Raw genomic sequence first — 25,005 nt, 5'->3', positions numbered from 1 at the left:
TCAAAATGCATCCTACTGTCATACATAACTAATTAGAACAAATAAGAAAAAAAAAGAAGCTATGCAAGCCGGATGTGAAGGTGCATACCTGTAATCACTGTAAAGCAGGAGTTTAGGGCACGAGGTTTGAGGTCAGTCTCTGCAAGTAAGCAAGTCCCTGTCTCAAAATACAGAATAAAATGGTCTGGAGATGTAGCCCAGTGGTAAAGCACCCCTGGGTTCAATCCCCAATATCACAAAAAGAAAAAAGAAAAAAGTTATACTGACTTTAGGTTGTTACTCCTGTGCATTCTCATTACATCCACCTTCCTAATTTTTTTTCCTTCTGTCTCTTAAACTCCAATACTTTCTTATTACCTATAAATGCCCTATTCAATTTTAAAGTTATCCTTTATATAACATTTACTAAACCATATATTACATCATTTGATTTATAAGGATGCCAAATCTATAACAACCCTATTATTAGAGTGTCAGTATTCTTGTTTTAAGATGAGGAACCTGAGACTTAGGATGACCAAGGAACTTGTGAAAGGTCATATAACTGGTAAGTGGTGCAAATAGGATTCAAGTTGAGTGTACTCTAACACTGTGTTCAAGGACAGCTTATGGGCTTGTCCTCAGGACATAATGTATATTGTTGTGGCCTTCCATGTTTATTCAGTTCAACAAATATTTATTGAATGTCTAATATGTGCCAAATACTTTGCTGTGTGATGGATAGCTACAACTGTAAGCTAGCTAGGTACAGACTCTATTTTCCTGGAACTTAAGGTCTAGTGGGGAATATACATGAGACAGACTGGAATTATCAACCCAGTGTGGGAAAAGCTGCTATAGGGGAAACTCTTTTTTTTTTTTTCAGTTGTATGTGGACACAATATCTTTTATTTATTTATTTTATGTGGTACTGAGGATCGAACCCAGGGCCCCACGCATGTGAGCCAAGCACTCCACCACTGAGCCACAATTCCAGCCCTAGGAGGAATTTTAAAGTAACAAGTACATGTCACCCCAAGCCATCTTATGGTATCAGGGGAAACTTTCAGGATAAAGAGAAACCTATACCATGACTCAGTAGGCATTGGCCAGGTGTCAGGTGCTTAAATAGATGGAGCAGGAAGTGTTTTAGAGAAAGGGAATAATGTGAACAAAAACCTGGCAGTGAATGGTGGGTTCAGAGAACTAAAAGAACCTTGTAGCAGATAATGTCAACAAAGAGAGACTGGATAGGTAATCAGAAGCCAAGGTACAGAATTCAATCTTTATTTTAAGAATGATAATGAGAATTGAACATTCCTGTAAGTGTCTTGATCAGAACTGTTCTTTAGAAAAATTACTTTTGCTGTTTGCAAAATGGATTACAGAAAGCAAGACAGGGAATTGTGTGACTAGATAGGGGACTAGTAATATGGGTGAAAGCTGAAGTGGTCTTAAATGGTGGTAGGAATGGAGAGAGGAGAGAGAGAGAGAGAGAGAGAGAGACAGAGACAGAGAAAAGAGGATGATGAATACAAGACTGCTTTAGAAAATGGAATTTGGTGGAAATGAAATTGATCAAATTATGTTATGTGCATGAACAAATATAGTATAATATTTTGTTATGTATAATTATAATACACCAGTTAAAAAAATAGACGTGTCCCAATTTGGTGAGATTTGAGGAAGAAGTGACATTAAAAATGACTCTGCATTATGTGTAGGATCTGGGAGAAGAGCAGGTTTGGAGGGACAGGGAGATGGAGTTGTCCCCTTACCAGGTCTATGGTTTCTAAACTTAGGTGTTATGGAGCACTCTTGATTTAACTTTTTCTTCTGCTCTTTTCCCCTTGATGAAAACTGTACTATTGCATGAGGTCAAATGCATGTCTACCTTTCTCAGAAAACAAAAATTTAGGAGAGCTGCTACCACCTAGTACATATGAAGCCAGTATAGTAAGGTGTCAGTAGTTCCTCTAGACCAAAAGCCCAGTATTCCCCCAATTAAACATATTTTAGACAGACTTTAAAACAAATAAAACAAACAACTTGATGGTGCTTGAAGGTTTAAATGAATTTGGGAAGTGAGCAATAGATGGCATGTGGGTGTCCAATAACCGTGCAATAGGAAAAAGGTTTAAGCCAACACTTCTATGCCAGTCATTTTCTTGGGCTTTTAAGCAAATTATCAACAAACCTTAATAAGGAGCTCACATAGGAGAAATCCTTTGATGAACCTAAATAATAGAAGAAAAACAATGAACCTTTTTGAAGTTAATTCCAGATTTAGCCTGCAAAACATTAAGCTCCCTCAGCCAACATTTGTATGCAGAGTCTCCCTACCCCCACCTTATGCCACATTTATATTTTCCTCAGGATTCTTAGTTATTAGACAGGAGACATGCTGGAACATGTACAGTCAATGGTCTCCAACCCAGTCCCTGAAAAAGTGAAAAGACAGACAAATAAGAGACAGGATATAAATCTGTGACCAGTGGTGCTTCCTGAGCTCTGAGATTGTTGACAAATAGTTACTCTCTTAACTGCCTTCAGCTGGTTTTGATTTTTTCTCTTCAGTTTTCATTTTTGTCACATACCATAGGTTATAACAATCATGGAAAATTACTTATGGCTCTCTGTTTCAAGTCAGTTTGGGCTACTATAAGAAAATACTCTAGCCTGGGTAATTATAAACAGCATAAATTTATCTCACACAGTTCTGGAGGTCAGGAATTCCCAGATCAAGGGACCAACAGAGTCTGTGTCTGATGAGGATTTGTTCTCTACTTCAAAAGACATGCCTTCCACACATGGCAGAAAGGGCACAAAAGCTCCCTTGAGATTCTTATAAGGAACACTAATCGAATTCACAAAAACAGAGCCCCACAGCCTAGTCATCTCTGAAAGGCCCTATCTCTTGACACAATCATCTTTGGGTTGAGTTTCATCCTATGAATTTTGGAGGAGAACAAACATTCAGACCATAGCACCCACTTTTCGATGAGGGCAGTTGAAATTTCAGAATCTTTCTCAGTACAGTGTTTCAGGAGGTTACAGGTATTTGGTAGAGATTGGTCAATGCAGTGTTTTGAGTTATTGGTGTCCATTTCCTCCGTCCTCTTGACAAATGAGTTTGTATTTCTTCCCACTTCTCTTTCTCTTGATTCTAGGATTAACCATGGAACTTGCTTTGGCTAGTAGAATGTTAGTGGACTGATGCAAACCAAGGCTTAAAATGTGGTTTTGTTGTTTTGTTATACTTCTGCCTCATCCTAGTGGCTAAAGCAAATCACAAGAACCAAGTGGGAAGAGACTAGAACCCTACTTAGAAAAGAACATAGATACAGGACAGGGTGAAGAACTGAGGTCAAGAATAAAATTCAGGCTGGGTGTGGTGGTGCACACCTGTAATTCCAGAGACTCAGGAGGTTGAGTCAAGAGGATCATAAGGTCAAAGCCAGCCTCAGCAACTCAGAAAGCACAAATAAAATCTGCTATAACCTTAATTACTGCTTTGTGTTACTTTTTACTAGGTTGTATTTCCATCCCCGTTGGTTGAGTTGTCCCAGATAAGGGGACAGCTAGGGAGGTCCTGAGATTATGAGAACTATCCGAAAGCCACCATGGTTTACAAGCATGATCAACTTGGAATAATTATTTATAATCAAATAGTCATTGATTATTTCATTGATTATATGATAAAGATTAATCCTAAGGGCACTACAAACATCTGGGTTTGCTAGACAAGTATGTGTCACTGCCTGAGTAGGAGGTATTTAAATTTGAAGTGTTAAAAATCACCACCCATTAATCAGTCAGCAATAAAGTCAAAGAGCTTTTGAAATAAAAACGTACATGCATGAGAAAATATAACTTATATTTTAAGGATTGCATATGTTGTTTTAAAAATGCATCTATATGGTAAGGTGAGTCATGACTCAAGTAGAGACAAGACAGAAAACTATTTTTGTGAATCAAACACTTAAAATGAAATGGGAAGAAAATGAACTCTTGGTGTGGTTTTCATGATCACAAGAGCCATTTCTTCATGTGGGAAAATGGGATGAAGGTGGATTAGAAAGTTTGGATCACAGTTCATCCCATTCCATGAAATGTCCTTGAAAGAACCTTTGTTGTCCCTAAACCTGGATAGAATCTGCTGGCTGTCCCTTATCTTTTAGAAACGCTCATCCCTGTGTCATACTAGAAGCAGAGGACTGGGGTTAAAGGAAAGAAGAAAGTTATATGATCTTTGCAAGAAGACCCTCAAATCTTGGTCCATGGGTTGATGGGGGACTCAGAGACTGTGGCAATGATTCCTGCTTCATGGAAGAGATGGATGAGAGGGAAACCAAGAGAACAAACATTTGGAGGGGTGAGGGAGTTGAAGTTGAGCATTCTGCAGCGACTGAGCAAGCAGCTGGTGTGTGGCTGGACAGCTTGAATTCTCTGCGGGTAGATTGGATATTTGGATGGAAGGACATGAGTTGCTTGGCTTGGGCTTTCATTGTGAGCAGCAGGTGTTATAATGGGCAGCCTGGATGATTTTTTTTTTTTTGAGAGGCTGGAGAGGGAACCAGACTTTTGCCATTGCTACTTCTGTAGCAAAACATTTTTTGCTATTGTTTCTAGTACATCTATTCTGAATCTCATCTGATGGGATTGGACGGAATTAAACCATTTAACAAAATTGGGCAGAGCTGGATATTTTAGGAGGGTCACGTTTGCCCATTTGAACACTTGGATTCTATTTCATCTTAGAGCCAGAGGCTTTAAAACAAGCAGCATTCTTTTTTCAAAATACTATCATGTAAAAATATCTTTATGGTTTTTGCCTTAAGAGGGGGAGATCCTATGTTTACCTATATTGTTACTCCTGCATTTGGCAGATTTTGGAGCAGGCTCCATTGGCTTGGAAAGTATGCAACTGAGGGCAACTGTTACTTCATTACATTTATCTGGTTTTTGTTGTTGTTTTGTTTTAAGTTTTCCTGAGATTCATATACACTGATACTACTCCCAAATTGCATAAAACAAACAAACAAACAAACAAAAGAAACTAACAGTTTCAGAATTAAATGCAAATAAAAAAAAAAAGAAAGAAAGATGGAAGTCTCTTCCCCAGGCTCCCCCTCCCTGGAGGCCAGTTGTCCGCCTGGTGACCTCCACTGGGAAGCACATTAAGCTTTTCATAGTCCAGCTGGCTTTCTGTGGGATTTGCAAGAAGGTTCTTTGCACATCTCACTCTTGCTGTCTGTAAGTGACTGTTTTGCTGTGCTGACATTTCCTCCCAGAATCAGGTGGGAAGGACTTCCTTAGTCACCCACTCCCTTTTGAACAGAATGCCCTTTGCAATGGTTGATGCCATTGCCCATCCACAGCACAAGCCAGGCAAATCAGCAGAGCATTGCTCAAGCACTGGACGGAATGTCTCACTGGTTGGGTAATGGTGACAATCTGGGAACAGGCAGTGACTTATGTTGATCAGGATCTCTCCTGCTCAGACTGATGGCTGGGAAGCAGGCCCCTTGGCCTGCAGAGAGGACAGTGTGTTCCCTCTCTGGCTGGCTACAGGGTGGGAAGCACTGCTAATCTGAGCAAAGAGAGCCCGTTAATCTTGGAATTATCTAAGAAAAGGCAATTGCCTTGCACCTCCTCAGCACACAAAGCAGGGGCTGCTATCACAACTGCCATCAACAAGGTCTAATCGGACAGAGGCTTCAGAACAGCTGAATAATGTACACTCGGATATCTCCTGGTCCCTGAGATGCCCGCTATCTGAGCTCCAGAGGAAACTAAAAACACAGAAACACTTGAAGGCTGTTGGGTAGATTAAAAACTTTACACAAGTTATTCTCAAACTTTAGTTGGAGAGATTGTTAAAACACACATTCCTTAGCCTTTCTATAAGAATTCTGAAGGAGTTGGTCTGGACCAGGGCCCAAGCCTCTGAATTTCTATCAAACTTCATGCAGCTCATGTTGTGAATCCAGGGCCTGCAGATTGAGTTGCCCTGCCCTATTTATTCTCTCTAGATTGCAGAGTTAGTTTGGGGGAAGTTTTTGCTCTGACCCTAAATGCCCTGAACTCTGGAATTTCTGACCACAGGTCTTTGAGCTGTGATTAGCCCATGGCTTCATAAATGTTCCAGTGATTATTAAATCCAAAGCCAAAGAAATTTGATAAAAATACAGCCATTTGGTACCTACTATTTTCGTTAATGAGGAGCTTTGTCTAGACTAGCAAAAGGAGTTTTAAAAAGTTCTCCCTCTGCTTCCCTGAGAAGTCTGTTGGTTTAAACTAAATTGATGTGATAATTCTACTCAAGTTCCTGAGGGGCTAGAATGAGACTGTTTTGCCTTAACATCCTTCATAAAGGTCTATGATTTTGAGATTATCCCTCGATATTGATAACAGAGGTGTGCATTGATTCCTGCTGGGACCAGTCTGCTGGAACATTTGACTGACACAATAGTAATTATCCCAATGTTGTTCTCAGGTAACCACTACAGAGTCGCTGGCTACACACTCCGTTCTCCCTCCCTCAATTAGTTTTACTCTCAATATTATGCAAGCTGATTTTAAAAGAAATAATTACATTTGTCATCAAAATCACATATTAATGAGCAATGTTATATATGTAACTGCAATCCAGATAAAGAATTATCTGGAGTCAAGCTGGATTTCCAGAAGTACACAATAAAATTATTAGAGGAGTAAATAAGTTTGTTTGTGCTTTCATTCAGACACAGAGAAAATAAGTCAGACTTATATTTTGCCTGAAAATGTATCACTCAAAACATTTCTTTGTCTTCCAGATTGTGAATGTGTATGTGTGTTCTCGAGTCTTCTGATATATCAGAGAAGCTTGAATGGATCAAATATTGTTCTATTAGTTGGATTAGATCCAGTAGTTTTGCTTTAACAAATGGTGCCCCAAATGTCTGTGGCTCACCTTAGATGCCCAACACTGGTCAGCTGTGCTTATTTTAGTTATCGACAGACCGTGTTGAATGGTTGGTCTATTTTGATTTGTGCTGTCTTTTCTTATAGGGAAGGTATAAAAAGGGCAAGGTGCGGGACCTTAAATTAACAATTAAATGATCTAGCCCAAATGTGACACATGTCATTTTTAACCACAATCAATAAGCCCTTTGACCAGGAAGTAGTTATGACCTTGATCATCATTAGAGATAATGAAGCACAATCTGCCGTGAGGGAAACTGGGTATTGGTAAACAATAGAAGGGTCTGCCTCAGGTGAACTCTGTACAATATTTGAATATGGAAGAAAAGAAGAGAGAGATTCTTTATTGGTCTATAAACTACAAATGCATGTCAGTTTGTGGCATGAATCCAGGCCTGACTAGAGCCTTCTTAGAGAAGGTCAGATCTCTTTTTGGAAAATGGTGTAATTAAGAGTCTGATCAATCACTTTAAGGTAAAATATTTAGACCACCAGGTTAAACCTCCTTTGCTTTTAGTCTATAAGTGGGAAGCATTCCACATTGGAATGAGATCATGATTCTGCCTTGTATCTACTATTCCATGACTTCAGACAGATTGTCTTACCAACTTGTACATGAAATGGTTAAATGAAATCATCTTTTAGCTTCCTTTCAGCTCCAAGATTCTGTGATTCTATGAATTATAGTCTTCACATGGATTTATATAATACTGACCAGAATATGGTGTGGTAGAAAAAAGATACTCGGAAGTATTAATGATAATAGTGCTGGCCTTCTAATGGAACATACATAAGTTATGTAATGAGTTTCCCTTAATATCATATATCTCTCTCTTTGGTGCCAGAGTTGAGTTATCACTTTTAAGCCATCTAAAATGCCAGGGCTTTAGTCTGGATAGAAGTCCTGCATGTGGCGCTGAGAAGGAGCATACCAGTAATGACTGATTGTAAAGGACAGACTCTGGCTCTTCACCTGCTTGATCTCTGTAGCTTTCAGGGTCCTGTCTATTTGGATCAATGGTTTGCTAATTACAAACTGTCTTTGTAAGGCTCCAGCATACTCTCTGGTGATTCATGTTTTTGCATTGATTTTCACATAAGCTAAGATGCAGTTGCACCATTTAAGCACTTTGAAATTGGTCATCAATGAACTATTTTGGACTTAATAGATTTGATAACACTTGAAGACTCACGTTTTGATTTTTGGATTATACTACCTAATACAGTGGGAGCTAAGGCTTATGTCCTATTTATCTGCTTTTTAAGAGAATCCCAGTAACGATAGGTTCTGATTTATGGGTGGACTTCTATACAGGAAGCCTGAGATGGAACGAAATCTAAAAATTAGTTCTACTGGCCCCAGGATATCAGAGAACATTTATCTTACTTAGACTTGAAGTTTCTCCCGCTAGTGAAGTGATCTTCATTTTAAGCAGTGAGTTCTTTTCCTTTGCACAGAGATTAGACCTCAATTGCTGAACTATAGATTTAGAACCACACTAAGTCCTTTGGATTCTAAGTACTAGTTTTAAGAAACATTGCAATCACTATATGTTCTAGCTGAGACTCAGAATGAGTGATATAAACCATGATTTTTATAATTTTTTTATCACTGGAAAATATATAGAAGATAATTGTAGTGCTTGCTTCAGATGATTTAAAGTGCCTGGCTTAGCCCTCCAACCCCACAGCCCTCTTCTGATTTTCCCAGGTTGTCCCTAAGGTCACTCAGTGGCATGCTAAGGTGCCAAGGGAATCATCTGGGATCTCTTCCAGAAATAATGATCTTACAGGTTTGGAACTGCACTTGGTCAAGAATGTGGACAAGAGTGTGGACATTGAGAGCTCTATCTTGAAACTCAGATGCACTTAGAATAGTTCCAGTTATCATTTGTATCATGTCTAACTTCTTTAATCCTGTTTTATATGATAATACACCTAACTTAAAGAACCCCTATGAGGAGAAATTGAGCAAAAGGAAAGAGTAAGATGTCTTTGGATATAAGAAGCACATGGTGAGTGTTAGCTCAACCCTTTTTTTAATTTTTATTTTTTTGTACTGGGGATTGAACCCAGGGGTGCTTAACCACTGAGCCACATCCCCAGCCCTTTTTGCTTTTTATTTTGAGAGAGGTTCTCACTGAGTTACTTAGGGCCTCATTGAGTTGCTTAGGGCCTAAGTTGCTGAGGCTGGCCTTAAACTTGCAATCCTCCTGCCTCAGCCTCCTGAGCCACTGGGATTACAGGCATATGTCACCTGCCCAGCCCTCCTTCTTCTCTTAACAAGAAACATGCCTTACTTAGTGCCACAAAGTTTGAGAAATTAATTGGAAAACTCACACAGGTTTGGATCAGTCATTGATTGGTGATATCTTGTTTTACATTCCTAAATTTAAGAATTAATTCATTTGCAAAGAGGCACAAAAGTATCAAATTTAACAGATAGAAGGAATATTCTTTTATTCATCAAATTTACTTTTTCTATGTAGCCGTAAGTATCACTTCCTTGCGTGTTCCCAAATCTTTTAGTGTTGTAGGGTCATTCTTTCTTGAATGCCTAAATAAAAATACAAATGGTGTGAACTTGTACTGTTAATACTTAAGCCTCCCTGTGGGGATTCTCAGACTCGTGTCTTTCTTTCTGTGGTTGATCTCTTCTCTCTAAGTAGACTGAATCCAAACCTCTTTTTGTGGGTATTCCTAAAGTATCACTATACTAAATGGACAGGTGAAGGCATAAGGATAGTACCACACAGAAACCAATCAAAACTGTGCCCAACACATCTTTACTTTGGCCTTGCAATGCTCAATTTCATGTATCAACTTGGCAAGTTTATTGCATCCAATGATTCAGTTAAATATTGGGCATTGCCATGAGAAACTTTGTAGAGATGGTTAACATCTACAGTCAGTTGCCTAGGAAAGGAAATTTTTCCCTCCATGATATAGATGAACCTCTTCCACTCAATTGAAGTCTTAAGAACAAAACAGGTTTTCCTAAGAATTTCTGACAAGACTAGAATACCAGCTGTTGCCTAAGAGTTTCAGCTCATCTACCTGCCCTACCTCACAATTGTGTAAGCCAGTTCCTTGATATCTATCCAACCATCCATTCACCTAACCATTTCATCTACCCATCTTTCCTTCCCTTCTTACTTTCTGATGATTTTGTTTCTCTGGAGAACTTGGACAACTTATATGGATCAGGTCCCCACTGGATATTTCCCATCCATCTTATTTTCTCTCATAAAGGAGATTTTGGGGGCAAAAACTCTTAACGGCAAGAATTTGTTTCATTCCAATATTACGAACAGGGCTGGCTGCCATTTAATCAGCACTGATATGTGTCATGTGCAAGCATGGCTATTATGTGCTAGAGCCTGCTTCTCTTCAATGGCCTCTATATGGTCTTGCAGTACATCAAAGTCCTGTTGATTTCAACCAGGTGGTATACTTTTGTAAGGACCCTCCCAGGATCCCCTACTCTGCTCCAGCCTCAGGAATTCCATTAGTTCCTTTGAGCCAAAGTTTTTGTTACAGAGAATCCTTTGTTTGAAGGAAATAACCAGTGAGAGGAGGGCAATAACAACCCAGCTGCTAGAAGACCCAATGCTAGATCAGAATTTTCTTGACTGCTAGGCAGGTAACAAACAATGGTCCAAATTTTTAATAAGCACAGCCTTGAGAATTATCCCCAGGGAGCAGACCTGGATGCAGTTCCCCAGTGGGGGGCCACTGGGCACCTGCAGGATGTGGTAGAAAGGAGAGGGAGAAGAAAGGTGGGAGACTGCCAAAGGAAACGTCAACTCCTTCACACTTGAATTGGTTCCAATCACACCTGCTCCCTTTAGGGGAAGCCTTTCCATTAAACAGTGATTGTGACAACTTGGCAGGCAGACTAAGTTTGGATACATGTAGATTATCAAAAGGATTTTTCCCCCCTAATAATTATATTCTTTATTTCACTGCAAAATATGTTCTTTGCAACTGCTTTCTTTTCCAGGGTCTCATAGGGAATAAAAAGCAATTGCCCTGTGATCTAGTGATAGTTCCTTCTATTGTTCCTTAGCTCTCATATTGTGCTCCTGCTTTCTGAAGAACCCTGTTCCATTGATCTTTCCTCCTTTTACTTTTCCCCTCCATCTTGGGTTTTCCTTTTTTCAGTCTACCTAGCGTTTCTTTATCTTGCCAGGAAACTTTCCCCACATCTTGATGCCATTTCTCTTAGCTCCTTATGAAAGTGCGCCTCTTTTCTATCTCCATTTCTTCACTGTTTTAACTCAAATCAATGTGGTTTCTGGAGATGTCATTGTATCAGAAATCTTCAAGAATCATTTAGGCTGGTTTTTGAGAGGCAATAGTCTTTTCTCAGACCTGTCTTCCTGGGCCTCCCTTTAGCACTCAGCACTTCTAGCCACAAAGTGCTTGCTTGGCCTCATTTCTGAATTTGGCTTTCTTGACACGGCTGATTTTTTTTTTTTAATGTCTTCTCTTTATTCATTACACTTGTCATCCATTCCCTAAATGTTGATTTACTCCAAGGTTTCAATCATATTTTTCAGTAATTGCATTTATTTTAAATTTTTTTTTTCTCCATCAAGACTTTGTCCCCTCTAGATGGTTAAAGATGCGACTACTAGTTTATACCATTGTCCTGAATTTTACTTCCATGAAAACTTACTAGGACACTTCTACTTTGAAGTTTTTAGGTCTTTTCTCTCCTGGAGTATTTGCAAACATAAGGCTTACCCTGCATTCACAAACTAGTATCCCTGTATGCATCCTAGTCACTGAGGTTATGATCTTTGGAGTCCCTGTATGCAAACTCACAATTTTTCTTTTTTTGAACCAGGGATTGAATCCAGGGGTGCCTAGCCACTGAGCCACATTCATGTCCCTTTTAATATTTTAGAGACAGAATACCCCTGACTGGTTTAGGGCCTTACTAAGTTACTGAGGCTGGCTTTGAACTTGCGATCCTCCTGCCTCTGCCTCCCAAGCTGCTGGGATTACAGGTGTGCCCTACTGTGCCTGGTGACCCAGAAAATCTTTTTTTTTTTTTTTGAAACTAAAAGTTAATTATTTTATTTTATATTTATTTTTTTATTGGTTGTTCAAAACATTACAAAGCTCATGACTGAACCTTCATGATGATGTTTGCAGTGATCCCTTAATTTCGTGACCCCAACATCAATCTTGTTCACAGCCTCTTTCCTGTTCTTATCCATCCCACCAATTGGTGCCAGAGAACTCATGTTTTAAAGACATTTTTTTTTTTTTTTGGTTGGTCAGTTATTCTCTCCTCTATAAACAGTGGTTAGAGACTAAAGTCCAATTTCCTTCCTGTGATTTTCAGGACTCTACTACCACATCCTAATCTTACTTTTTAAACCCCATGTAACAGGGACCTGTAATATTGGGTGACACACGATTATCTTGTATTCCTATCCTGAGCGTAACACCTTTTACTTCTTCAGAAGGCTTTCCTGTTGCTCTCTGCTCCCACCCATCCTTTGGCACCCACCTAAGATTCTGACACCTATTTGTCTGCTTTAGTTGTCAGTTGAGTCCTGCCTTTTCTGAACTCCTGGAACATTTTTAAGCCTCAGTGCATCTTCATATAAATATACTCATATCACTGTCCTCCAGTCTTGCTGAGCAGGCCCTACACTCTTTTGAAGTAAGGGACTAGTTCTCTGATTGGCTTATCCCAAATGTCTAAAAAAGTATTTGTTTCTGTTGAGGCCAAGAGTCTTTACTTGCTTTATTTCTACAAAAAAAGAAATAATAACAACAACAACAACAAAAAAGGATAGAAGAAGAAGCAGAATTTCACAGTGATTTAGCAGTGCCAGTGAGGGACTTTGGTATTTACTTCAATTTTGCCATGTATTGGCTGTGTGACCTTAGTCACATTATCCCAACTCTCTAAGCCTTACCTGAAAAAAGCAGATAATAACAGTACCTGTCTCAAATGGTTGTAAGAACGAGAGATAATATATGTAAAGTGGTCAGCATATTGCCTGGCACATATTAAGAAGCCAATAATGTTAGCTATTACATAGTGGGTACTCAATTCACCTGTGATAAAGGACTGAATTAGTACCTTGCTGCTGAGTTAGAAAATTATACACTTTATAATTTTAACATGTTCTTCAAGTCCTATTTCTGCATGAGTTTATCAAAACTTGAATGACTGAAATGAATTAAATGTGTATTACCGAATTACCTTTTACCAGGCCGGGGTTAGGAAAAGTGAGTCATGTTTATTAAGTGACTGTTGAATATACAATGCTCTAGAAAGCTGATGGTACTTTGGGGTATAGATTAGACTTAATCCATATTTCAAGAGAAAAGGCAGATTAGGAAAATTTTAGATCCCATTAGTAATCAGTTCTCTAGTTTAGAGTGGATTATTTTACCTCTGTGAGTTTTAGTTATTTGAGCCTTTCTGAGATACAGTAAGAATTAAATTAAAAAATTATATTTAAAATACTCAAATAGTATATTCTCTCAACAAAAATGCTACTTGATCTTTGTCTTTACTTGACTATTTTTCCATTAAAGGGTGGTCATGTAATTTTTAGTAGGGTTTAAACTCTTTTCATTCATTTCATTATGTGAAAAATATATTTCATCTGTTTTCAGAAACTCTGGGCCTTTGTTTGATTGGAGCCCTTTTTTTGACTAGTGAAATAAAAAATGTATTGATTGCTTTCAATGTGCTAAGACTTATGGCAGAATTATATACCTACATACTCACATAGGCAAGACAAAATACTTAACAAAATATTTTTAAAGTGCTAAGTGAACAGATAAAAGGGAGTAACTAATTCTTCCCAGAGGTGATGGCGAAACTGTGAATGAAGATTGGACAGGTCTCCTGGGCCTTGGAGGTAAAGTAGAAGTTTGCCAGGCATGCACATGGATGGGGATGCCTGCAGTAATAACAGCATCAACAATAGCAGGGAAGCTTGAAAGTGCTATTGAATTTCAGAAATCATGGATATTGTGCTATGATTACAGTGGTGGTGTGTGTATGTGTGTTGGAGACAGTGGTGTGCTCATGTCAGGTCTTACCAATGCACTCATGAGGACCATTTTGTCTATATTTCCCTGTGTTTGCATCCCTGATATAGCGTTGAGAATTGGAGATTGACCAATGATGGGTATTTTCACCTGGAAAATTGGCAAACACAATTAATCAGGGTTTTGTTGTGGGTGGTGGCTTTATTTTTCTTCAGAGGGAAGATTTTTATACATTCATCAGTACACCTCTTGTAAGAAGTGGCAGTTTTGACAAGGTTAGTTTCAAAAGTTAAATAAGGTGAGATCGTGAATGGCTTAGTAAGATGAGCTAAGGAGTTTGAATTGTAAATAAACTCCATTTATGATTTATACTGACATGTGACATTTTGTGGGCAAAATAGCTATAGAAAAATGATCCTTTGAGAAGGGTAACACATATGTATACAGAAACCTGATTTTGAGGGCAAATGATTATAAACTGGGTGAGCATATCAGCATTGGCAATGCTCAGGGTAAGAAATGAAAGCATTTGGAAATAACTTGGTAGTCTTGGCAGCAAAAATAAAATGTTCTCTCATTGCAAGAATTCTAAGAAGCATTTCTACTATGTAAACATTTTTTGGTAATGCTAACATTTCTTCCTGACATTTCATCTTTCAAGCAACGGCAGGTAAACATTGAGCCTATACAATTATTTTTTAAAGAAACACTTTCTCTTCATGTTCCTTTCAGAAAACAAATGACCAGTGAAGTCCTTAATGTAATAGGAAGTACACTAAAGGGTAGAAGTGGCAAATTAGGTAACTTCCTTTAAATAGATGATCAATGACAATTATATAGAGCTTGGTTGTTCTTAAAATGAAATAGTCAATGAGAGAAAGCTATTTACTGAACTAATCTTGCAGATATTTTAACTGTATGATACAATCTGAAAGAAGAAAGCAGGAAAAAAAGGTTTAAGTCCTATGGAGGGAAGTGACTCAAATTTCTACACTTTACATCATTGATTTTTATTAATAAATAACATATTTTAATGCCTAGGTTAGGGTAAACAGTTTGCCAATGAGGACAGCTGCACTTACTGAATGCTTGTTCTCTGCCAAGAATCATCCTACAAGCTTTACCTGTGCTTTTTTGTTTGATGTTCTCAAAAGCTGTATAACAGGCTAATCTTATTATCCCTGTTTGACTGATGAAGTAGTTGAGACATAATATCAAAAGAATAGGTAAGTGGCAGAGGTAGGATTCAATTCCAGGAGGTCAGCAGAGAAACAACCTTACTTACCACTGAAAACACAGTAGTTTTCCAAAGTGGGGGCTCCAGAGCAGCAGCTACTGCTGCTGCCTCTGTCTGGGAACTGGTTAGAAGTGCACATTTTTGGGTACACACCAGAACAGTTGAGTCTGTTCATCTGGGGTAGGGTCACAATCTGGGTTTTAGTAAGCCTGCTAGGTGATTCAGATACATGCTAAAGTTTGAAAGCCACTGATCTGCACTGTACTCTCTTTTCAATCATTTCTATGAATACCTATGTCTACTTTTCTTTTTTTCCTGGAGATTGAACAAAGGGTCTCACACATTCTAAGGATGTGCTCTGCACCTGAGCTATACCTCCAGTCTATAAATATCTAATGTTCAAATGAAAATTACCTTATAATATTGAACAACATGGGGATGCACACTACATACAACAAGGAATGATCAAGAAAGTCTTCATGCATGTCAGAAAAGCAAAAACTGACACTGTCTTATACTTCCCATGTGGCTATACCCTTCTAACTTGCCACAACCTACGCAGCACCAACTAAGGATCTGGAGTAGGGGCAACTGACTGGAGATGGAGGAAAACACAGAGACAAAGAAAATAGAGACATTTTTAAGCAAAGCTGGGGCCAGGGGAGACAATGCACTGTGATGGAGGAACAGTGACTCAGAACTAGCTTTGCAAGTTTATAATCTAGTGTCTTATAATCAGGAAGTTAAACTATAGGGGCATTGTAAATTGTTCAAGTCTTTTGAGTTATCAAGAGGCTTCTTTGTGCACTAAAAAGTTACAGAGCTAGAAACATTTTTGCAGCTATCCTGCTGCACCCAGGAAGCCCATCATATTGGAACATCTTATAACTATTAGCATCAGAGTAGGGTATCAAGGCTGTTAACAATGTTAACAATGTTTCCCAGGCTTGGCATCTGCCTACACCACAGGATCAGCTGACGATGGAGGCTCATCTGCTCTCCACAATACCTTAAAGTCTGAAAAAATTTGTACCCTGAAATACACTAAAATGAGCAGGGTCACCCTGACTAGTATATAATAAAACCTTTAATATTTCTCATAAACTTGTACTCCCTAACTAAAAACCTGAACTGGGCTGGATCACCAAAAAGGTTCACTAACATGGATGATAATTAATCCAGGCTGGGAGCTGAGAGTATTGACCAGAACTGCTTATACGTAGCCTTTCCATGTAGCTTAGATTTCTTGCATCATAGTATGAGTGACGAAAGGATTGTCCCAAAAGCAAGTTTCTAAAGCACCCTGGTGGAATCTCACAGGCTTTTAATCATCTACTTTTGAAAGTATATATATTTTTTGTTACACTAAAGCGAGCCAGGTCCAAAGAGATAGGGATGCAACTCAATTTCTTGATTTGAGGAGCAACGTGTAAGAACAGTAGGGAAAGGAATGGATGGGACCCACTTTGAAGACCACCAAACACTCTCCTGTATTTTCTTAATTTATTTTTCTTGGTGTTTTAATTTGACAATATGATCCTCCAGTTAAGTCTTAAAGCTAAGCAAGTGTTTGCCGTTATTAAGGACTACAAAGACTTTAGGACTTTACCTTTCTGCCAGGCTAACAAATCATTCTACCACAGTGACATGCATGATGGTAGAAAACACAAGACACCTGAATCAGAGACAAATGACAACTTAATACCCATGGCAATAGAAGTATCCAGCATTTCGGCATATTTTTTGCTCTGGTCACCTGAGCCTCTGTTCCCCTAGGGAGACATGACAAGAGCCAAATGACACATGAACACACAGTGGGTTGTATCACAAGAGAGAAATACTGAGCTGAGGGCACACTAATCTTTTATAAAGGGCAATAAGCAAACCTCCTTGTTGCTCCAGAGGGAAACATCTTCTCTCTTTTCCAAGGTTACTAGAAATAAATATCCTAGAAAAAAAACAGTTCAGAAGAAAAATACACACATCTAAGAGATATGAAAACCAAAGACATCCATGAAGAATTGTCTTCCAACAACCACATGATGATGATCATGGTATGTGTGGAAATGAGGGGAAAAGGTGGACCACTCAAACAGAAAAGAAGCGGAAAAAGGTTTCTATGTTTTGGAAATTTCAAGGAGTTCAGTTTAAAATGTGTGACTAAAGGAGTAAATAAGGATACAGCAAATTTGAAGAATGTCATAACATGTTTTACATTTTTTATTTATTCTGTAGGCAATAACAAACTTCTATGTGGGAAAAGATATGGTTACTGCTGGAGTATTATAAGCTTATTTTATAGGATCTATAGAGAATTTAAGTGCCTAGAGGAGGAACACTCTTTAAGAAAGGAGAGTCCGAGTTGAGATGGTGGCAACTGGAGGGAAGAATAAATAGGAGATACAGAAAGTTAGTAGGTAGACTCCGTAGACATAGACCACTGCTAATGTCCCTTAATGCAGTGTATTGTCATTGTTTAACTATATATTTCCTTCTGTTAGCCTCTTAACTTTTCCAGGGGAAGGACCACATCATCTATTTCCTTATATTCAGATGTATGCCTTCATTTTTTTGGCGGGGGGGGCGGGGGTGGTGAAACTGGGGATTGAACTCAGAGGCACTAGACCATTGAGCCACATCCGCAGCCCTATTTTGTAGTTTATTTAAAGACAGGGTCTCACTGAGTTGCTTAGCATCTCACTTTTGCTGAGTCTGGCTTTTAACTCGTGATCCTACTGCCTCAGTCTCCTGAGCTGCTGGTATTATAGGAGTGCGCCACCATGCCTGGCTGACATCATTTTTAAAAATGGATTTGTTGATGAAGGATAGAGTTTAAACTCAACAATGTAGAAATTAGCTGCAAATAAATAATGATCCAGTCCAATGGAAGTTATATTCTCATGGAAAAGACAAGTAATAACTTAATTAAAAACTAAACATCAAGTATTGTGCCAGGCGGTTAAAGATGCCATGATAAAAGTAAAGGACCAGGGATGGTGGTGGTAGGACCTATGTTAGGTAGGATGGTCAGAAAAAGCTTCATTGAGAATAACCTCATAGCTTCTGTCACTTTGCTAAGGCTATGTAGTAGGAGCTCATAGATATGTAGGCCAGGCAGAGGGAGTCCCAGGCCAGGCTGAGGTGCTCGTAACTATAATTAAGGAATCTACATAGTTGTGTTGAATAATATCCTGGTTTGAGTTCGTCCAGAAGCTTATTCAGAAACAAAGGTTTATTTTGGAGGTGGTCTCTAGAAACACTAGTAGTCAAAGTGAAGAAATGAGGCAAGGATGTGGAGGTACCAAATAAATGTGGGTAACTGGAGATGCATCCCATTGCGGAACTCTGGGAGCCAGAGTGTGCTGGTCAGTATTTGGCTCTCTGGAAATAAAAACAATCTGACTCATAGAACGTACCAAATTCTTTGTTGTAGATACTTCCATCAGAGTCTTTTTCAAACTACTAATGTGTCATCCCTAAACATGGAGTTTGGAAGAACACATGATAGCACACTGTGAATTACACACTATTTCCACCATCCAGATGCAGCAGATGTAAATGACCGCACGAGCTCAGAGAGTAGTAAAATCATTAGGAAGTGATGCATCTGGGTATTTATTACCTTTGTTTTCAATATAATTTATTTAAGTGACATGGATGTAATTATGTCTTCAGTAATGACGACTTAACAACTGACTGGCCAAATTCCTGAAAATTTAACATTAGCCCTTGCAGTGGAGTGAGCTGGCTCCAGCACACCACTGCAGTGTCCCCTTTGAGAGGCAAGGGGTCTCGGGTATTATTCCATAATGGTTGGAGGCTGTTCCTGGAGAGTGGGGAGGTGGCAGGACTTAATCCTCAAGCACCTCAGCATTGTGTTCTTTGAGAGAAGAGCCAACCGTCATCATCATCACCCAGAAGAAACCCTTAGAAAGCAGCACTGGCGAAACCTGAGGATTAGAGTGAAGGACTGGCACGATCTTCTACAAGTAGGTAGAAAAGATCCTGTATTCTGTGAAAGTTGAAGCAAGTAAGCTTAAAAAAAATGGTAGCCCCTGTGTTTGTGCTGGTAGACTTCTGAAGAGTTTGATGTTCATTTTTATGTTGTGTTTTTTGGAAGACAACCACGTATTATGTTTGTAGTAAAAGTCCAACATGCACAGTGACATTGGCAACTTTGAGGAAATAAAAGGGAAAGTGGCAGCTTCCTAGAGATACCAAGACAGTTGCAGGGATAAAGTCAGGAGTGGAGAGGGGATACAAGGGCATGTGACTTTGAAGCAGCCAGAGCACCCCTTTACTCCAATCACTCAGTGACAATGTAACCCTTAAAAAGGGTTTGGTGAGATTCCACTATTCCATGGATCAATCAAGGTGGTGGAATCTTGGACTACATGTGCATTTTTGAAAGATGGAGAGTTGGAACTCCTTTGGTTAGCTTTTTCCTTTTTACATATTTAAATATTCTAATTATCATTGATATTTAAAATCTATTATTTATTCAACAAATATTTATGGAGCCCTACCTATACACCAGCCAATAGCCTGGCGTTGTTGCTCTGTCAAGGAAATCAGTACAATTACTTTACCAATTAAGGATATTGCCCCTTAGCTAACTGTTGATTGACAGAAGGCCTTCATTGGTTCAAAGCCTGCTTCTGTCCTATTTGCTTGTCTGTCCCAGGAGACACAGTGTACTAGTAGTTCTGCAGAACTGATCAGGTTTTGCCCTAAGATAGAGTTCAGCTTTCAAAATATGCCCCAGCCCTAAGCCAAACCATGGAAGTCTTATATAATGCAATCTTTTCCCTCTTAGGAGCAGGTTTCTGCCTCCTCGTCATATAACAAAAGAATTCTGGGGCACACAGAGTCACAGAACTGGAAGGAAGTTCAGAAAACACCGATTCAAACCCTTATCTGAATTTCTTTTATGTCTCTGATATCTTCTCAGAACACTAAGACACCACCATGGTGGAAAAGGTGCAGGGTCTGAACAGGAATAACAAGGGTAATTGAAGAAATGCTTTTGCATAAACATTTTTTTAAAACAAATATTTATTAATCATTTGCTCTCCTAGACCTTACTCAAAGAGATGAAGCTAGAGTGGGGTCCATGATAGGAAAAGTTTCTGACATCACCGAGCTCAGCTTAATTTCTGATGATGTGCTAATGACATTTGGGCTAAGCCCCGCCTTGTTAAAATCTAGGGAAGAGAATTTCAGGCAGTGGGTCACAACAGATGCAAACTCCCTGAAATAGAAAGGGTTATAACATGCTAGTGGAATAGACAGAAGGCCCACATGACTATGGAACTTAGTAACAGGGAGACAGTTTTGAGATGAGAGAGAATTAAACAGAAATGAGACTGTAGAATCAACTAGTACATGGAAAAGACCTTGGATCTTATCTCAAGTATGATGGGAATTCATTAGTGTTTTAAGATGGGTAGGGACATGGAATAGGGATCAATGTTAAAACAAAAACAAACAAACAAAAAAAACTGACTTCTGAGTGGAGAATGGGTTATTAAAGGCAGAACTAGAATGAAAACTAGAATGAAATTTGCTTAGAGAGTAGAACTCAAACCCTTTCCCAGTTTCTGTAAGTTCCTTTGTGGTCTGTTTCTGATTCCATCTTCATTGCTCACCATAATTCCTCATTCTTCACAAAACAGGTCAACTTTTTCCTTTTCTGCTCTTTCTTCTCTGAGGCCTTCATATGTTTTACTTATTGCCTGGAGCACGTTTCCGCACAGCTCTTTCTTTCTCTATACCTACCTGGCACTAATCAACTGCTCCCTTATCCCCATTATGAGTTTCAATCATTTTGATTCACTTTTAGATCTGCAATTACACCATAGCATCTTCTACCTCTGGGTCTTTGCACATGATATTTTACTCTATTTTGATCTTATTAGTTCCTATTCATCACTCTAATTTTAGCTAAGCTGGCAATTCATTTAAGAAGAAAAACTTCTAAATATGGTCAAGCCATTATACTTAATGCACCCAGAAGCCTGTGGGTATTTGAGGTTTATGCTGTGTTATAATTGCCTCTTTTGGAGTATAAACCCAATCAGCAATCTTTGTTTCTATGGTGTCTGCCACATAACCAGACGTTCAACAAATAGTGGTTGAATGAACATATAAAACCAATACTAAGTCCAAAGAACTTCCTCAAGGCTATAAATGAGAAAAGGAGCTATGACTCAGAAGCTGAGAGGAAGTTCGGTTGAAGGAGGATAAGGTCAAAGAAGAATGGAGAAGGACCACCATCAATAGCCTCCCATGGTAAGGTACAACCTGATTAGTTATTGGCATAAGAAAATACTTGGCACACTTCAAAGTAAAGAGTTGGGCTCACTACTGTATCAAAAAGAGGATGAGGTTTTTTTTAAATTAGAAAGCAATAAAAAATATTAAATGGTATTTTAATGATCTATAAATTTATTATTATTATTATTATTGGCACTTTTGATGGACTCATTTTTCACTCTGACAGAGAAAAACAGCTTGGGAATTTTCTTAAATATGTAAGCATTCTTGTCTGGAAAACGTTTGGTGATAAAGGTCACTGTGAACTTACCAAGGAGCTCAGTGGGACAGAAATGGCATTTATTTATGTGTATTTATGTGCTTATTCACTGATGGCTTTGCTGAGGAAAGCTATATTGTCAAGTGCTCTAATTAAGAAATAATAATGTAATTGATTTTTTATGGATTATCTTCAATTGAGTCCCTTTACAACAGCAAACTCTCATTGACTACTCGGGATAATTGATGGCTTCTCAGCACAATGCCCTTGGCTGATTGCAGAGCAGTTGATTCTGCGTCTCACAATGATCATGAGCAAGCTTGGTTCTCACAATGGGGACCCCTAGAAGGGGAGCAAGCTGCTGCGAAAAGGATGCGATTAATTCAGTGAGTGACATGGGTCAAGTTACTTTCAATTTTGCAAAATGAGGGAGGTGATTGGACTAAATCCACATCTTGAAAACTAAAACTAAAAATTCAACAGAACCCTATAATCACACAAATTTTATGTAGAAGACAGTTATGTAAAACAGTCCCAAGAGGTAACTCCAGTTGAAGTGAGTTTGGGAAATACAGAATTGGATCCAGCTCCTCGCCTCCAACCAACAGAGCGAATGCTGAAGAATTTCCGGATTCACAGTTTGAAACAGCTTGGAGATGATCTCCAAGTACAACTCTAGTGCTAAAACTCTAGGATTCTGTGGAAAGACTTCAAGGACTCCAGGGCAAACCAAAACAGCCATTAGTCTCAGCTTTGGAACACATGCCTCTCGAAGCATGTGCTATCACACCGAAATCAGAGTAGCAAACTTGACTCAAAATATCCAGGCTGTGGTTTAAGCAAGGTGGAGCAGTTAGTCCTCTGATTTGGGTGATTTCATGTAAGTGTGTGTGTGTGTGTGTGTGTGTGTATGCCTGTGCCCACACATGTGTGAGTTGGTCTACAATCCTATGAAACTTGGAGTTTTCTATTTCAGTAGACTTTAGGGGTTGTCATTGAGCTGTTGAGGACCAGTGAATACTCTGCTGGGAATTTATAAAAGGAGATCTATTAGTTGCATTCATTCATGAGGTAATTAAAATTCAGAAATGCCAACCAATGTCACAATAATTCTTTATGACTCCAAAGCTCATACTTTTTTTTTTTACCCCATGGTGATTTATTCTTATGTCCTGTTATATTGTTTGGGGAGGAAGGTTGTTCCAATCAGCTTTTTTGCTGCTGTGACTAACGGATCTGACCAGTACAATTTTAGGAGGAAAAGTTTATTTAAGGGCTCACAGTTTCAGAGATCTTAGTCCACAGAAGGTTGGCTCCATTCCTTGGGGCTCAAGGTGAGGCAGAACATGATGGTGGAAGAGTGTGGCATAGGGAAGCAGCTCACAGCATGATCAGGAAGCAGAGAGAGAGAGAGATTCCACTGGCCAGATACAAATATATACCCCAAAGCCACACCTCCAATGCCCCACCCCCTCCTGCCACACCCTCCCTGCCTTCAGTCAGAATTCAATTAATCCCATCAGGTGGTTAATTCCTTGATTGGGTTAAGGCTCTCATAACCCAATGATTTCTCCTCCAAACCCTTTTGCGTTGTCTCACACATGAGCTTTTGAGGGACACCTCACAACCAAACCATAACAAACGTAATACACAAAATTATTATGCAAAACTCCAGCCAATATAAAACTTTGCATTTTTTGCTCCAAGAGGGTTGAAGGAATGAGAACTGAGTCATGTTCCAGGTCAATTGGGATATGTTCATATGGTCTTAAATAGAAAAGTGATTCTCAGCAGAAGTGATTTTATCTCCTACCCAAAAGGTGCATTTGGAAATGTCTGGAGACATTTTTGGTTGTCACAGTTGGGGGAGGAGGTGTTTTGTTATTGGCATCCACTGGACAGAGGATGCTGTCATGCATCCTGCAATAACAGGGCACCCTTCCATGATAAAGAATTATTGGGCTCAAAATGTCAACAGTGCCAAGATTGAAAAATTCTGAACTAGAGCTTCAGCTAGCATTAGAAGAGGTATTAAAAGACAAGGGGGTCAAAAGGCCAGTGTGAGAACCCAGATATAATTTTAATGTATTTGATTTTTGGGAATATTTTAGTAAGTCTGCTCCAAAGTTTCTTAGCTAGCTAATGATGCCCTGATTAATAAATCTGCTGGGAATGAAGAATAAGCCCTGTTCAGATACACTCATATATACAAGGCACATTTTCATAAATCATCTGGAGCAGAAGTTACTATTATTAGGGTTCCGTAAACACCATTTTCTGAACTTATGATTGACCTTGGGCTGTTCAGAAGAACATCCTCACCTCATAAACCAGAATGACAAGTCTTACCCATCAAATTACTAAGGCTGATATATTCCCATGCAGACACTCTTCCTATCAAAACATACAAAATGTTAAAACATGCATTTATTTAGGTTAAGTGAAGTTTTATATGTATGGGAAACACAAGAATGTTTCACCTCTCCTCCTCAAAGATGTCTGTGTCAAATTCTGGGAACTTGTGGCAAACCAGACTTTACAGACATGCTTAAGTTAAAGACCTTGAGACGACATTGTCCTGCACTATCTGAATGAGCCAATGTAATCACAAGTGTCCTTAAAAATAACAAAAGAAGTCAGAGTAATGTGATATGAGAAGGACTTGCCTCATTGCTGACTTTGATGATGCAGGAAGAGGCTCTAAGTCCAGGAACATAGATGGCTAGTGAAAACTGGAAAATGCAATGCAATGGATCCTACCTGGTGACCTACAAAAAGGACCACAGCCAGGTCAATGCCTTTAGTTTAGCAGGGAGAGACCCATTTAAATCTTCAGACCTACAGAACTGTAAGATAAGAAGTTAGTCAATAAGTGTGTGTTGATTTCCTAAGGCAACATCAAAAAGTTAATACAGTATACCACCTGTACCAGGTATGCTTAAGATTTAATTAACTTTGAAGGCATTAGGACAATGGTAAGGGTCCTACCCTCAGGCATCTGTTTTGATTTTTGGATATTCATGGAGAAATCAGATTTGTGCATGAAGTTGGAGGAGGAGGAAGCCAGAATTTCTGGGGCTCAGCACTGGTCACCAACATTACATAGGAGGTGAACCACTAAGGGAGGTGAGTGATTGACCAGGACAACTCCCAAGGGGAGTGCTTGGAACAGAGAAGAGGAAGAGAAAATATTAAAAACATAGGTATTCGACCAATCACTTCCAAGGTCTTGATTTGATATCCTAAAACAATAGTGTTC

Source organism: Marmota marmota, unplaced genomic scaffold, assembly GCF_001458135.2.
Source record: "Marmota marmota marmota unplaced genomic scaffold, marMar, whole genome shotgun sequence".
Taxonomy (NCBI): domain Eukaryota; kingdom Metazoa; phylum Chordata; class Mammalia; order Rodentia; family Sciuridae; genus Marmota; species Marmota marmota.
Note: the sequence above shows the minus strand (reverse complement) of the source record.